Genomic DNA, 16993 nt, shown 5'->3' with positions numbered 1-16993 from the left:
AGCTTTTGTGAGAGAGTTCTATGACGTTGATTCTCGCAGAGTTCTTTGACTTTTACCGGAAATGGTGCCTTTTGGTTGTAGACATTCTGGTGCCAGCCTTACAAACTCATAAAATTAAAAGTAATGGAATGTTTCTGAATTTATCTGTCAAAAACAGACAAAAACTGAAATAGTGCAAAGTAGATTTTCTCTGATTTTAACACCTTTTATAAGTGCATTACAGAGGAGAAGTAAAACAAATGTAACTTTCAACAGTCTTAATGAATATTTCCTAATGGTGAAAAAGACAAAATATTAACCTACTATAATATATCCTTTAAAACTAGAAAGTTAAAAAAAACGTATTTTCTTTCATCAAAATCACCTAAGGGGACAGAAAGGTTTCCCTTATTAAAGTATCAATGTGTAAAGTCAGGTAATTTTCTTTCTTACGTTTCATCTTCAAAAACAGCAATTTTAAAATCCCACACTCGTATAATGGACTTCGGAACTTTTGCTGAAAGTACAATAAAGTGCTATCAAATGTCATTTTATGAACCATCTTACCATTTCCTTTCGTTTCCTCTCCTCTCCCAGTTTAAGTGGGATGTATTATGGTTAACAGGGTGTGTTTGTGTGCATGCAGCGTCATCAAGAGAGAACAGCTCAGAAACAGGGGCATGTCTGCTCTGTGACTCACAGTTGATTACAGAGGGAGGAGTCCTGCCTAACAAGGAGTGCTGGGATTTTGCCACCTCATTCTAGCTCTGGCCAGAGGTCGCTTATATACACTGTTCTGAGAAAAGAAACTATTAATCCCAACATGATCACATTAAATTGACATGCTGCTTCTAAATGTTCATGTACCCTGAAATCGACATCATTCTGCTGAATTACTGGCAAGCATCATCCCCCATCAGACATATTTACATAAATTAAAATGTGTTTACCTTTCCCTGTGGTGCTACTGAAAGCGTATACCCTCTGTGACATTGGTTTTGGTCCTATGGAAACCAGGAAGTAATTGTCTTCATATAAACAATGCTGAGCATGATTCGGAGTTTGCATTTTTGCTCTAGAATTACAGCTTTATTCCACTGACACTTAGGTTTAGGGTTGGGGTTTGGGTTAGAGGGTAGAGCTAATAAAATATGCATTCCTGTTGACTGTATTACATCATGTACAACTAATAATACAACTTGTTTTTGGTACCACTCTGTTGATTTTCACTTCAACAACACTTCCAGCTTCAACCACTAGAGGCAGTAGTTCGAATTTCAGTAAGCACAGACCGATTTCAGCGGCAGAACTTTCGACTTTCTGTCACTGAATTCACATGCTGGGTGCAAATTATGTGGGGTTTTTATGAATGGTTTTACTAATTAATGGTTGCACTATCCAGACAAAGTATGTCAAAACTATATTAATGCAGGGCGAGCACTGGTTAAAATGGTGCAGGGTGTGGTAGCAAGGCAATCGTCAATAAGCTTTTTATAAGTTATCATTATCATTTTATTTTAGATCTACATTTTACAAATATAGGCAATCATAAAAAACTTTAGTGTTTTGTTTAAAAGACTTTGAAATATTTGGCTAGGGCGGCAAAAGACAATTTGAGTTGCAGGAGATTTAATTAATATTTTCTTGGATTGTGGTTCCATTTTTTTCCCTTGTTTATTGACTAAGAAAGGCATTGTGTCCTCCAAAATCCTACATTGTTGCCAGTGGGCATATTTTGATTCCAGGCATTGACCTCATTATCTGTGGGAAGTCAAAACAAGGTTTTCTTTGGGGGGAAACAAGAGTAGGATGATCCAAGAAAGGAAGTTTAGACTGGATAGAAGAAATAAGTTCCAGCAAGTTGGATTCTGCATCAATTTACAAAACAAATGAGAAAGGCACAATCCTTCATTTGTTGTGACCTCATAGACCACAGCAGAATTAGTTGGACTTTTACATAGAATATAGTTTAACCTATCAAGTCTGTTCAAGTCTAGTTAGCATTGCATTTGGTAGATGCTTTTATCCAAAGTGACTTACAAAAGAGGAAAACCTAAGCGAATCATCTTGAGACAGTGGTACGAAAAGCGCCATATTACAAAGTTTCACTAGCATTAGAATAGTAGTATTCAAAACAGATTAAAGTGCAACAAGAGTTTTTTTCTTTCTTTTTTTTTTTTTTTTTGTGACAAAGTGCTCATGGAAAGAATTTGTTTTTAACAATTTTTTGAAGACAGAAAGTGAGTCAGCTTCACAGATGGAGTTGGGAAGGTCATTCCACCAATGTGGTACGATGAAGCCGAAAGTCCAGGAAAGTATTTTGGTGCCTTTTTGTGTTGGTACAACATGGCGACGTTCCTTAGCCGACCGCAGGCCTCTAGTGGGTGCGTAGCTCTGCATAAATGATTTTAGGTATGCTGAAGCAGATCCAGTGACTGTTCTGTATGCCAGCATCAGAGCCTTGAATTTGATCCATGCATCAACTGACAGCCAGTGAAGAGAGACAAGGAGTGGTGTAACATGCTCTCTCTATGGTTCATTCAAGACCAGACGTGCTGCTGCATTCTGGATCATTTGCAGGAGTCTAATTGCACATGCAGGGAGGCCTGCAATGAGAGCGTTACAGTAGTCCAGTCTAGTTATGACAAGTGACTGAACAAGAAGTTGTGTGGCATGTTCAGAGAGGAAGGGTGGTTGTACTTTGTATGAATTACTTTAATGATGTATGATTCATACTGTAATTGAGCCACCTCCACCTAATATCACTTCACAAAAAGCTTCTTTAGTTGACCATAAGAGATCAAGCCATTGTTACATAATAAAACTACATAAGAACTGAATGAGTGTTAGAGTATTTGCAGGATGACAAGTCATACTTAAATTCTGTTTAATTATATTTTTAAAATAATTGTTAAATAATTATAAATGTTTTGTTTAATATAAAATGCAGAATATAAAATCTCAGAAATAAGTTGTAGGAATGGAAGCTGCTACAAGTGAGTAAGCCTTTCCTTACACCAAAGTGAAACTTTGCCAAATGTAAATATTTGTGACTTAAATATTTTGCCTTGTGACTTTACCAGCTTGTTTTTTAATTAATTTATAAAAATGTTATAATAAAAATGTTTTAATTTTTTTAATAATTATGTAATTAATTTTATTTATTATTATTTTGTTGTGTTTTTTGCAAATTAGGCACCATTTTATTAAATATAATTTTATTAATAATTTTATGTATAATTTTAAATTCTTTAAAATTGTTTTTGTTTTTTTGGCAATTGGTAATTTTCTTAAAGGTGCACTCAGTAATTTTTTTCCTCATTAAAAACATTTAACTGCTAAAGACATGAATTGTAATTTTGCAATATATGTAGGAAATCATGATCACTCACATTAAAATTAATACTCCAGTCATATCAGTAACCTTATAAAAGCTGTTTTATTCTACATGGAGAGGGTCCGCACATGGGGGCTGCCATGTTAGAATCACATGACCAGCTGAATACTACTCATTTAATCTCAGTAACCATCCTGTTATTTCACACTTTCACTCATTGATTAAAGTAATCATGGCTGACTGTGAATAGTGAATTTCTACAATGGCATCTGAAACTGAAAACTATTGATTTTAAATAATGCTGCATCCAAGCAGCTAGGTGTCAGTGTAAGTCCAAGATGATACAAAGACAAAAGTTAGTGAGTGCACCTTTAAATATGCAAAAAAAAAAAAAAAAAAAAAAAAAAAAATAATTATGTCAGCTCAGTGGCTGGTAATTGTCAGTATCTTTTGTCAAAAGATTAATACAACAAATAAATGACAATATTTTAAAATATATATTTAATGAAATACTTTATGTATAAATATGGTCATTGTCCCTTCTCTACGATACAATACATTAAATATAAAAAATAAATAAATAAATAAAATACAAAATTACCAGCAATATCCGTTAAGAAGCAAAATACCAAATTAAGGGTCAATACATATTGACACATGCAATATTGCATTAGATTTTAGATGAAAATGTTTAAAAGATGATGCATTTTCTTGACGAAATATAAAATCATGTTGCAATTATATATATATATATATATTATATTGTTTTCTGAAAGTTTGGTAGTTGCAAAATACGATTTTGTGGAAAGTCAAAATTGCTGAGCCCAAAACTTACAAAGAAGTACCAAAATGTTCCATGGCAATATCATGTCTTTTTATTATTATTGTTATTATTTTATTTTTTATTACCATAACAGTACCATAATGTTTTTTGAAGCACTTTGGATTGCATGTAAATACAAAATATATGTAAATATACTGTATGTAACATAGTACCATGGTATTACCATGTCATCCATCACTGTACCATGTTACTGCCACAGTTTTTTTTTTTTTGGAAGGGAACCAAAATCTTAATTTATGCCTGTATCTCTTTAAGAAACGCCACAAAATATTGGCCAATAAGCTGAATGGAATGAGAGTAGGCCGGCCACATTTATGCTAAAGTGATGTTTATGATGACCCAAGGCTACAGTGAAAGGTCTATCCACCACAATGCCACAACAACACAGCAGCTGTTACCTAACCATTCTCAAGCCTGATTCCATGCCTGTCAAAAACCCAATCTCTGTCAAGAGCTGTCCTCTCAAATTGTTTGGGAGACCTATTTCTGGCACCTTGATCTCCACGTTTGATCTCCCACAAAAACGTTTCAACACTTTTCCTACACTCATAACCGTATGTTACCCTCTTGGCCGGAATGTACAGTGATGAGTCCCAACAGTTATCTGAAGCATTGTTCAGATAAGCCAGGTCTGACGAGGCCAGAACAAGTGCTACTGTATCGTGGGAAAAAGAACAAATGGCGCTAACGTCCAACAGAGGCATGAGTAACCACTGAGAAACAATGAGGCAGGGATGAGAAGTGCTGACACACACAGGTCAAGAGGACAACTGCCTTAACAAAGCCTGAGACCTCTTAATATAAATATAAACATAAATATTGAAAACATGCTATTGGGTGTGCTTACAAATTCAAGAAAGCAAGCATTAAAAGGTTTTACACCTAAACAAATAAACAACCTTTTGACCAATTTGTTTAAAATAATACAAAATCGAGAGTTCATGGCAAATTTGCTGCCACTGATAATTTTCACATGCAAATGAGCTTTGCAGAAAACTTGTGGCAAATTGACCCTTGTTGCAGGTTCACCACTACTGGTAAGGAGCTGCAAACTTCTGGCAAACATTTGCAGCGAATCACAAGCTCATTTGCATGTGAAAATTCTGAGTGGCAAATTTGCGGCAAGTTTGTGGCTAGTTTCCCAGAACTCTATATATTTGTTCACATGAGATGAAGACACCAATCATATAAATGGCCTAGAAAAAGCTGTTTTTGTTTCCTCCTCATGGTGGCTGCCAGGTTGAGATCACATGACCAGCCGGATACTACTCACTTTTGCTGAATTTGAAATGTGCAAATTCATACTAGGAAAAGTGCCATGGACTTTCAAATTTTGAATCTCATGTGGAAATTGGCAAATTATGCAAAGATGCAGGTGCATGATGTCATCCAAATATGTTGGCATCCTGGGACATGGACAAAGTTAATGCTAAATATTCACTTTTAAGTCAAAGTTCCTACATTATGTGATAACTGGTAAAGTTTGTCAAGACAAACTTTGATGTCAGCTTGACAAATACTTCTTCTCGGCACGAAGAATGTGAATTGCCAAAAACAAAAGAAGAAGAATGTGAAAGAAGATTTATAGTAAAAAATTACTTAAGTATTGATCAGTTGGTCACCCACACTTTTCATATCACTTCTGAAGACATGGATTTAACCGCTGGAGTCTTAAGGCCTCCATATGAAATCGAAGAATGTGTATGATGTAATTTAGAACAAAATCAGGCCAACAAAGTGTTTTTGCATTCGTTTTGGTTGTTCGTAACAGCTCGCCTGGGCGAACTTTTAGGAAAACGTCTAACCGGCTGCTAAATACCTTCTTGATGCCATTGGTCCACATCATGACCTGAAGCTCCACCTACTACTTTGTTTACGTTATTCAGTCAGTATTCAACACACCAACCTGCAAAGATATTAGCGAGCTTGTGCAAATTAACCAACATCTGTACGATCGTTCACATAGAGATATTTTCCAAGACCATGTCATGCAATTGTTTTTTGTTTTTATTTTATTAGTCTACAAAAGGAATCAAATCTATTCAAATACTCTCAATAAATGTGCCATCTGCAGAGAAAGCCATTCACACATCTGCCCAAAGTAAGATCTGCCTCTATCACCATTCTTTTGTCTGTATTATGAACATTAATGCACTTTTATACACCCACCTTTGCAGTAGTATCAGTGTCATCATAAATTACAATAACAGAGTGTAATCAGTGCATATTTTGGCCGGGTATAACACGTTAGCACAGTAGCATCAGGAATTCACAATGTAAACAAGACAAATTAAACATTTTCTATTGCACATATATTACTATAAATCATCATCATGTAGTTAAAACAACTTCTTTTACTGACCTCATGTGAATTCTACTCATAGAATGAGGCATAAAGTAATTGATAACACATTTTAATGTTATATAAGATAAGGTTTTACTGAGTGTCCTCATATTTAAATGCTCCTCTAAATGCCTCCCACAGCGGTGTGGCGGGTGTCTGAATGTTCGCAAACTGTATACCGATGCTCACCTGTTTCGAACTTCTTTTTACCCCTGAACGAAGAAGAACATCTCTGGAAGTATATTGGGGCATTTATGGATTACTTTTATGCTGCATTTATGTGATGTTGGACTTTAAATATTTTGGTACCTATTCACTTGCATTGTATGGACCTACAGACCTGAAATATTCTTTTAAAAATCTTCATTTGTGTTCAGCAGAAGAAAAACAAAAGTCATATACAAGCTAGGATGGCATGAGGGTGAGTAAATGTTGAGAGAATTTTCCTTTTTGGAAGAACTATCCCTTTAAGCCACAAATGCTTTGATTAAGCTTAACATGTATTGATAGCAAATTATACCTTTAATATCTGTAATCACTGTATTATGGGACAATTTTGATTGTGGAAACATTTGCGTGATGCTGCATCTATGGCAATAGTGTACAGTATAAATCCAGAGACCATTGTTGTATCAGCCAAGAAAACATAAACACAAAATTACTTAGTGCACCTTTAAACTAATATTGAAACAGGGCTTAGTTCAGTTGAAAACTAAACTAAAACATTTTGAAAGGTACTAAAGATAAAGGTGTAGTAGGCTAACTGGTTGTCAGGGGGCAATTACCTTGCTCTTGTTAGACCCATTGTCAAAATGTTCATTGCATAATCAATATGAACGTATGAGCTACAAGACATGAATTTTCACATACAGTATCTGACTATTTTTTAACGTTTTAAAATATTAATTAAAAAGATAGTTCCAACTCTGGAAGCCCAGCAAAAAACCTAAACTTGCCGCAAACTTGCCACAAGTTTGATGCTCGTTATTTTCACATGCAAATGAGCATATGATTCACCGTATGCAGCTCTTCACCGCTAGTGGTGAACCTCCGGCAAACTTTTGCCAACAATGGACAATTTGCCGCAAGTTTCCCGCAAAGCTCATTTGCATGTGAAGTTGATCAGTGGAGAATTTGCCAACATAGACACACTTATGTCTGCTTTTCAATTGAATACGACATTAATGCACCAAGTTGCTTGGAAACATAAACAACCTACTGTATTTAACTATGTAACTTTTTATTAACATAATAATAATTCAATTCTCCATTTCATGTTGTGCCTAACAACACCTCTTAAAGGTGAAGCTGGTCATTAGTTCAACATTAAAATAACTTCTCTTATCCCAGTTTAATTTGCAGACATCATTGAAAATATGTGGCTTAGTGCTCGCTCCTTCTCTCTTGGCCAATGGGATGAAAACCTTTATTTCAAAATAGTGTTTTCACCCATCCTATATTTAAAATGCATTAGGTACAGCATTTCTTGCCACTTACAGTATCAGACTTTTTTTGACAAACAGTTACAGATATCCTTGTGCAACCTAAGCTTGCATGCAATTGTTAGAGAGCAGCACAACTAGTTGCAAAACTAGTCAAAAAACACATTTTCTCTGCACACTTTCCTCAGTATATAAAGTGGTGAATTAAAAGGAAAGGTACATTCTCTGTTTGCAGGTGAGCATTTCTCAGGCCCTTGTAACTGCTCAAAGACTCTTGCATGCATGAATTAGAGGAAGTCTGCTACACCCTCCCTACTAATCTGCTCATTCATATTTTCACACAAGCTCACTAACGCTCAAAAAGATTTAAGAGGGTGTGTCTCAGTTTGCTGCACGAAATGTTAAACTTGAACATTGCATAGATTTTAATTTGTATTAAAATCAGTTGGAATACTCTGATTGTTAGCATGCCGTATGTTGTGTACCTCAATAATTGTTCAGTGCATGCTGAAAATGTGCTAATGCCTTTGAAGGTATATGTGTTTCTTAGAATTACAATTTCTTAAAATCAAATCTTTTGTCCAAACACAATAAAAAAAAAAAGAAGTTATGTTGCATACATACAGTAAAATTCAAAGAGCTAAAAAACTGATTAGGATGAACATTAATTGGTGATTGACTAAAGGTTCTTGGGTGGTGCAAGGAGTTCTACAGGTATAATACCTGGAGAGAGCTATGTGTTAGAATTCCCATTCATCTCAGTGGCTGTGGCTGACGATTTAACGCGTTAATTAAGTGTGATTAATTATGTAAAAAATAACATGTTAAAAAAAAATCTACGCAATTAATCATGTCCCTGGCCTAATTCAAGCTTAACGTACCACCTGTTTTCTCCAGGTGGCAGTAATCGAAACTTCTGCTGTCTAGGCAGCAAGAAGCTTATACAGAGAACAAACCACACTCACAGACAGCAGACAGCATAACAGGCCCCTCCTACATTACGTGACTGTGTATTTTCATTCAGAAAACTCTGTAAAATCTACAAGACTCTCTTCTATAAGAGACTGTACTGTACCCTTTGCTGCTCTGCCTTAGGACAGTCAGCTTTCTCTGTGATAGCCACAACTCATTGGATCGCCCTACCAGATGACAAAGACTTCTAGTTCTATTAGTAGTTTTAAAATCAAACTGAAAAATCTGCTAAAAGATACTCAACTTTGTAACCACTGACTATATACATTTTACTTGACTTTGTCTTATATCTGTTTTGCTTGGTATTCAAATGTTCTTGTGTTTAATCTTTCTAGCATACCTATGGTGCTGACAAGGTGTGTGTATGTGTGATGTATTGTGTGTAATTTGTATGATTTGTTTTGTCTTATTTGTCTAGTTTGCTTAGTGTTGTTCTGTTACTGTGCGGAAATTCTAATTGTGACCTGCCAGGGGACTGCAGATGAAATTTAGCCTTAGGCTAAATCTGGTACAAAGCATCAAATGGAAACATTTATGTTTAATATTGTACATGGTCCTTTATAAATAAATAAATAAACAAATAAGGACAGACATGTTTGTCACATCCCTTCATGTCACCATCTCTTCATAGTCACGGACTCTTAGTTTGACACTTTCATGGACTTTTATGTGGTAGTTTTTCCCCCACACTACATTTCCCAGCAGGCACCATCATCATTACATTCACCTGTTTACCATCAGTGTTCCCAGCTGTTCCTTGTGTTGTTATTCCCATGTCTGTATATATTCCCTCGTGTTTCCTCATTCATTGTCTAGTCTTGTCTATATTAGCATGTACATTTGTCTTATTGTATTTATCCTGGTACCTATCATCTTCCTAGTTATATTTCAGTTTGTGTGTGTGTGTGTGTGTGTGTATGTATATATATATATATATATATATATATATATATATATATATATATATATATATACACACACTATATTGCCAAAAGTATTCGCTCACCCATCCAAATAATTGAATTCAGGTGTTCCAATCACTTCCATGGCCACAGGTGTATAAAATGAAGCACCTAGGCATGCAGACTGCTTCTACAAACATTTGTGAAAGAACAGGCCGCTCTCAGGAGCTCAGTGAATTCCAGCGTGGTACTGTGATAGGATGCCACCTGTGCAACAAGTCCAGTTGTGAAATTTCCTCGCTACTAAATATTCCACAGTCAACTGTCAGTGGTATTATAACAAAGTGGAAGCGATTGGGAATGACAGCAACTCAGCCACGAAGTGGTAGGCCACGTAAAATGACAGAGCGGGGTCAGCGGATGCTGAGGCACATAGTGCGCAGAGGTCGCCAACTTTCTGCAGAGTCAATCGCTACAGACCTCCAAAGTTCATGTGGCCTTCAGAGTAGCTCAAGAACAGTGCGTAGAGAGCTTCATGGAATGGGTTTCCATGGCCGAGCAGCTGCATCCAAGCCATACATCACCAAGTGCAATGCAAAGTGTCGGATGCAGTGGTGTAAAGCACGCCGCCTCTGGACTCTAAAGCAGTGGAGACGCATTCTCTGGAGTGACGAATCACGCATCTCCATCTGGCAATCTGATGGACGAGTCTGGGTTTGGCGGTTGCCAGGAGAACGGTACTTGTCTGACTGCATTGTGCCAACTGTGAAGTTTGGTGGAGGGGGGATTATGGTGTGGGGTTGTTTTTCAGGAGCTGGGCTTGGCCCCTTAGTTCCAGTGAAAGGAACTCTGAATGCTTCAGCATACCAAGAGATTTTGGACAATTCCATGCTCCCAACTTTGTGGGAACAGTTTGGGGATGGCCCCTTCCTGTTCAACATGACTGCACACCAGTGCACAAAGCAAGGTCCATAAAGACATAGATGAGCGAGTTTGGTGTGGAAGAACTTGACTGGCCTGCACAGAGTCCTGACCTCAACCCGATAGAGCACCTTTGGGATGAATTTGAGCAAAGACTGTGAGCCAGGCCTTCTCGTCCAACATCAGTGTCTGACCTCACAAATGCGCTTCTGGAAGAATGGTCAAAAATTCCCATAAACACACTCCTAAACCTTGTGGAAAGCCTTCCCAGAAGAGTTGAAGCTGTTATAGCTGCAAAGGGTGGGCCGACGTCATATTAAACCCTATGGATTAAGAATGGGATGTCACTTAAGTTCATATGCGTCTAAAGGCAGATGAGCGAATACTTTTGGCAATATAGTGTATATATTTGTCTGTGATTCTTCATTAAACTCTGCATTTGGGTTCAAACTGCATCCCTCTCCATGTTCATGTGTGACAATGTTTTTGCCTTTAAACACAGCTTGATGAGGGCAATTCCGAATGCAGGGATCTCAAGTTTTTCTTGAGTGTTTTTCTTTTTTTTTCTTTAATCCCTTTTTTCTCCCAATTTGGTATGCCCAGTTCCCACTACTTAGTATGTCCTCGTGGTGGTGTGGTCACACACCTCAATCCGGGTGGCGGAGGACAAGTCTCAGTTGCCTCCACTTCTGAGACCACTTCTCAATCCACGCATCTTATCACATGGCTCGTTGTGCATGACACCACGGAGACTCTGCATGTGGAGGCTCATGCTACTCTCCGCAATCCACGGACAACTTACCACGCGCCCCACTGAGCGCGAGAACCACTAATCGTGACCACGAGGAAGTTACTCCATGTGACTCTACCCTAGCAACCGGGCCAATTTGGTTGCTTAGGAGACCTGGCTGGAGTCACCCTGGATTCGAACTCGCGACTCCAGGAGTGGTAGTCAGCATCAGTACTTGCTGAAATACCCAGGCCCCCCCCCAAAGACATGTTTTTTTAAGTTTCAAACTATGTTAAACTTGACACCGTGACCTAAAAAACTGTATGTTTGACATGACGCAACAGAGACGCTCCAAAAGCATCCATCTGACGCAGGTGTACATTGACGTGTCCTCAGACAAGCCTTTATAATAAATATACTTCGGACAGACTGACAAATTTAATTGCAAAATGGCTTATGTTCAACAATGTGGAAATAAACAATATATTGGATTCTTAAGCAACTTTTTGAATTGACTCTTTGGTAACACTTTACAATGAGGTTCCATTTGTTAACATGAGTTAATGCATTAGGCATCATGAATAAACAATTAACAATATATTTTTACAGCATTTATTCATCTTTGTTAATGTTAGTTAATAAAAATACAGTTGATCATTGTTAGTTCATGTTAGTTCATAGTGCATTAACTAATGTTAACAAATAAAACTTTTGATTTTAAAAATGTATTAGTATATGTTAAAATTAACATTAACTAGATTAATAAATGCTGTCAAAGTACTGTTCATTGACAGTTCATGTTAACTAATGTAGTTAACTAATGTTAACTAATGGAACCATATTGTGAAGTGTTACTGTCTTTTTTAATGATTTACTCGTGTGCCACAATAATGTAATGCATTTTGATTACGTGTATTATTATTTTTATAATATATATATATTTTGTTTATAATTATTTAAATATAACTATTTATAATTATTTAATCATTATATATTGAATTATTGCTATTTGAGGGGCTTTGTTCAGCAAATATTTACGTATACTGTATATGCTCAGACAGCACGTGCCAATAACTGTCACTTTTGCCGGGTGAAATACTTTCTTAGTGAATTCCCACATAAATCCTTTGCTAAGGGGGGTGATGGGGTCCCCCTCAAGTGGGAACTTCAGGACGGGATGTTTTTAAATGCCTTAATATGGGACTGCACCATCGGTCCCCCCCCCTTGAGCGATTTGCTACTGACATATGGGACGTCACAATCTCTGCTAAAATAAGGGATGCCCCAGCTAATACGGGACCGTTGGCAACCCGAACTGTATTTTATGTTGCTACTGTATGTGCACAGAGCATTTGCAAAATGACAAGTAAGCAAGTAATACTTAAGTATTATCTGAGCCGAGAATTTTTTAAATGATGAATGAAAGTCAACTTGCAATAAACCCTGACATGTTTGTGAATGAGATAACAAAATGAAAAACCAACTCAAGGTTTTTGCAATATTAGTTATGAAAGATCCATATCCTAGTTTAACACCGTGCATAATTCCATACAAGTTATTCTAGGTTCATTAGTCATTCATTAAGTGTTATACCGATCTTTTACAGTCTAATTAATGATATTTAAATCTCTAATCAATTTTAAAAGAGTCAATTAATTAAAAGCCCCATTTCTTTTTTTGAGTAAAACTTGCCATGTTGGGGAGAGATATTGTCAAATCCCATGCAGACCAGAATCGGTCTTGTGGTCTTGGTCTCAAAACATTAAGTCTTGCTCTGAATCTTGGTCTCAGCTTAAGCCAGAAACATACTCTACACTGGTATACGATCACAGATGTGAATGTTTGGCTAACACATTGCAAACACACCATCATACACCAGGTACACATTGGGAGGGTTACTTTTGTACAGATTACAGAATACATGCTGTAAAATGTAATTTGTAACATATTCCGTTAGATTACTCAAGATCAGTAACGTATTCTAAATACTTTGGATTGCTTTTTCAGCACTGGTAGATTTATTCACTTGTTTTGACTATAAAAACTCTGCCAGTACAGTAAGACAAAATACACGTTAAAAATACATTCTCTGAAAAACCTAAATATCTTATGCAGTGTTGTTTCTAAAACAAGATAAATCAAACTGATCTTGTTTTAAGGATTTTTAGATATTTTTACAGGAAAACAATACAAATATTATTATCAAAAATATGATTTTTGTCCTAATATCAAAGGTCTTACTAGAAAAAAAGAAATTATGATCCAACGTGAATTTTCTTGATTAACAAATATGATCATGCCTGGTAACGTGCATGTAAAATGACTAGAAATAGCATTTTAGCTTAGTGTAAAGCTGACAATTTATACAAGGTTTATTTCTATTTCTTCTGATCCAAACTTACTTCAAACTTACTTCTCTGTCTGCTCGTATGAATGTAACACATCATAAGAAAGTGTTTCACCGCTGTTCAAATGCACTTTGGATCGCATCATTTATATGTATAAATATTTTCCATCTGAAAGGACTAAATATTAAATGAAACAAATGACAATAAAATGCAAAGTAATCTCTTCAGTAATCAAAATACTTTTTGAATGTAACTGTATTCTAATTACCAATGATTTAAATTGTAACTGTAGTGGAATACAGTTACTTATATTTTGTATTTTAAATACGTAATCCCGTTACATGTATTCCGTTGGACGGAAAACCTCAGTACTTTAAAACAGCAATAGAGTTTTTTTGAATGTCTGTACCATTAAATCTTAAGTTTTATTATTCAAGAACTTTATCAGGCTGACGGGTCTTGGTCTAGATCTAGGAAGGTCTGGTCCTAACTCTGATGCGGACCAAAAAGTTGGTCTAGAACAAAAAGTCTGTTGTGTTAAAAGCTGTGGGAACTTACTGTATTTTTATACACAGTGACAGTAACTGTATGCAGATGAAACAGCAGCTGTGTGCAGTAACACAGTGGGGTGAATATTTACATGAATTACCAGGAGGCAGCAATCTGTATAATTGGTATATCATTTTCCATAACAGAGATCTTAAAAGCACTCTTGCATTGCTTCCTATATTACAACCTACAGTGCAATCACTAACCATTAATTATTAGCACAGCTGAAGATATGGCGCCTCCATTATCAGACATCTACATACAACAATAAAGCACTTATTTTGGTACCGCCTATCAAAGACAGAACACAAAGCTCTCTGTTGAGCTCTTGGGGATGGATATTTCCGCTGTGGGACATTAAAGGACCTCACACAAGAGATTCCAAAGTTCCAGTAAAGGGTGGTCGGGCGAACTTGTCAGCCATAAAAGTCAGAGGCCGTATGATTACTGGAGCAGCTGGGGATGGACGCAAGAATCCTTGTCAAGTGTGACTTGAAGGGAGGATTTAGGACTTGAGAATTTAGGCTTTTGAATTCATGGTGTGAAGTAGTGATAATCCACCGAGGACAAACACATAAAACTGGAAGACAAATAGTAGACATTGAGGCTCAATGGCACAAAAGTAATACTCATTTCTTTAGGTGTAAAAATGGAAATAAATTATTTGTGTACCTTTTCTGCTGAAAAAAAAAAAAAAAGCAGCTAAAAATAGCCTAAACTGGTTGGCTGGTCTTAGCTGGTTTAAGATAGACTGGGAGACCAGCGAAACAGCTTAGGCTGATTTTAGCTGGATTTATTTCAGCAGGGAATCTCAAACACACACACTGGCTTTTGCATAACACACCGTGAGAAGTCTTTTTAAAGTACCATAAAACCAGACTGACAGTAATGTCATTCCAACCATACCACGATGATAAAAAAGAAGCAGTCAACCATGGAGGAGAATTCTGCTCATACCACTTCGAAGTATAGCAAGACTCTGAGATAATGCACCATCCCAGAACTCCTGAGAGAAACCAGAGGTGCAAAAGTGAGAGTGATACCGCACAGAACCTATCCGATCTCGTGAATTCAAGATCACCATTTTACACACTTGAGAAAGAACCAAGAGAATGCCTAAAAGCATTTTACACAAAGTAGACCATCTCTAAAATGCATTGGAGTAGCAGCCGAGTGTTCACGGCCACTGTACCAGAGCTGTCAGTATTCAGATTCCACACATAGTTGACGCTTTCCGGAATCTGGTTTGGTGGGAGATCGGTTTTCCACCCTAATTTCCTCCTAATTAAGGTCATAGAGTAATTATAGTGTTCTATGGCCATTTCAAGTATTATATTTCTCTTAATATAATGGTCTCTCCTTCAATGTAGGTCTATGGGATTTTTTCCCACCAGGTAAAAATTATAAGTCTGATCTCTTATAAAAGTAATTGCAAACCTCTCCTCAACAAACCACATGATTTAAGCAATCATTCATGCATGTAGCATAAACAATGAGTCAAGGACAAGTTATGCAGCAAATTTTAGGTGTTTGTTCAATTCCCGAACCCCAAGTACGAGCTATAGTAAAAGCAATGTTTGCCTTAAGCACCACAAAAAAAAAAAAAAAAAAAAAAAAAAACCCACACACACACAGACAAAGTCTTTGCAGCATCACGTCACACAACATTTAATAGAGTCTTTTGTCTATTTTGTACAAAATGGAAACAATGCTGCATCACAATCCAATGAAGTACCAGATAAGGCTATGGCTTGCACACAGTTAAAGCAGAGGGTAAACCTGCGATGGCCTTAAGATCTGCTTGTTAACATTCTCAATACTGTAATTTATGCAATTCTGTGCATGAATGCAAGAGACTCAACACAATCACATGACGAAATAAAATATGGTTGAAATTCCACATCAAAGTGCATGGCATGGACATTACATTACGGATCGGGAATTCAAAGATGCCCAACCCTGGTGAAAACACATAGCTATTTCATTAGCACAATCCACATCGTTCTGCTACTAGTGAGTATAACAAGCAACATCCACATCAAAACCCAACACTTTTGTAAATATATCGTAACAGCGAAAACAGACAGTAATATCAAAGTCATCGAGGTTTGTGGTTTAGATGATCACAATTTAGTTGGAAAAAAGAAAAATACCCTGAGTGATGCTACATTGGACAACACCTGGGAGTTTTTTTATTAGGAGTGTATCCAAGATTCTGCCACGCTGCAAAAACGGCAAAGGTTGTGCATGGGCATAAAGAATTCAAAACATACACCGATCAGCCACAACATTAAAACCACCTGCCTAATATTGTGTAGATCCCACTCATGCCACCAAAACAGCACCAACCCGTATCTCAGAATAGCATTCTGAGATGTTATTCTTCTCACCACAACCGTACAGAGCAGTTATCCGAGTTACCATAGACTTTGTCAGTTTGAGCCATTCTCTGTTGACCTCTCTCATCAACAAGGTATTTCCGTCCACAGAACTGCCACTCACTAGATGTTTTTTGTTTTTGGCACCATTCTGAGTAAATTCTAGAGACTGTTGTGTGTGAAAATCCCAGTAGATCAGCAGTTACAGAAATACTCAAACCAGCCCATCTGGCACCAACAATCATGC

The sequence above is a fragment of the Myxocyprinus asiaticus genome, chromosome 46, assembly GCF_019703515.2.
Source record: "Myxocyprinus asiaticus isolate MX2 ecotype Aquarium Trade chromosome 46, UBuf_Myxa_2, whole genome shotgun sequence".
NCBI lineage: Eukaryota > Metazoa > Chordata > Actinopteri > Cypriniformes > Catostomidae > Myxocyprinus > Myxocyprinus asiaticus.
Note: the sequence above shows the minus strand (reverse complement) of the source record.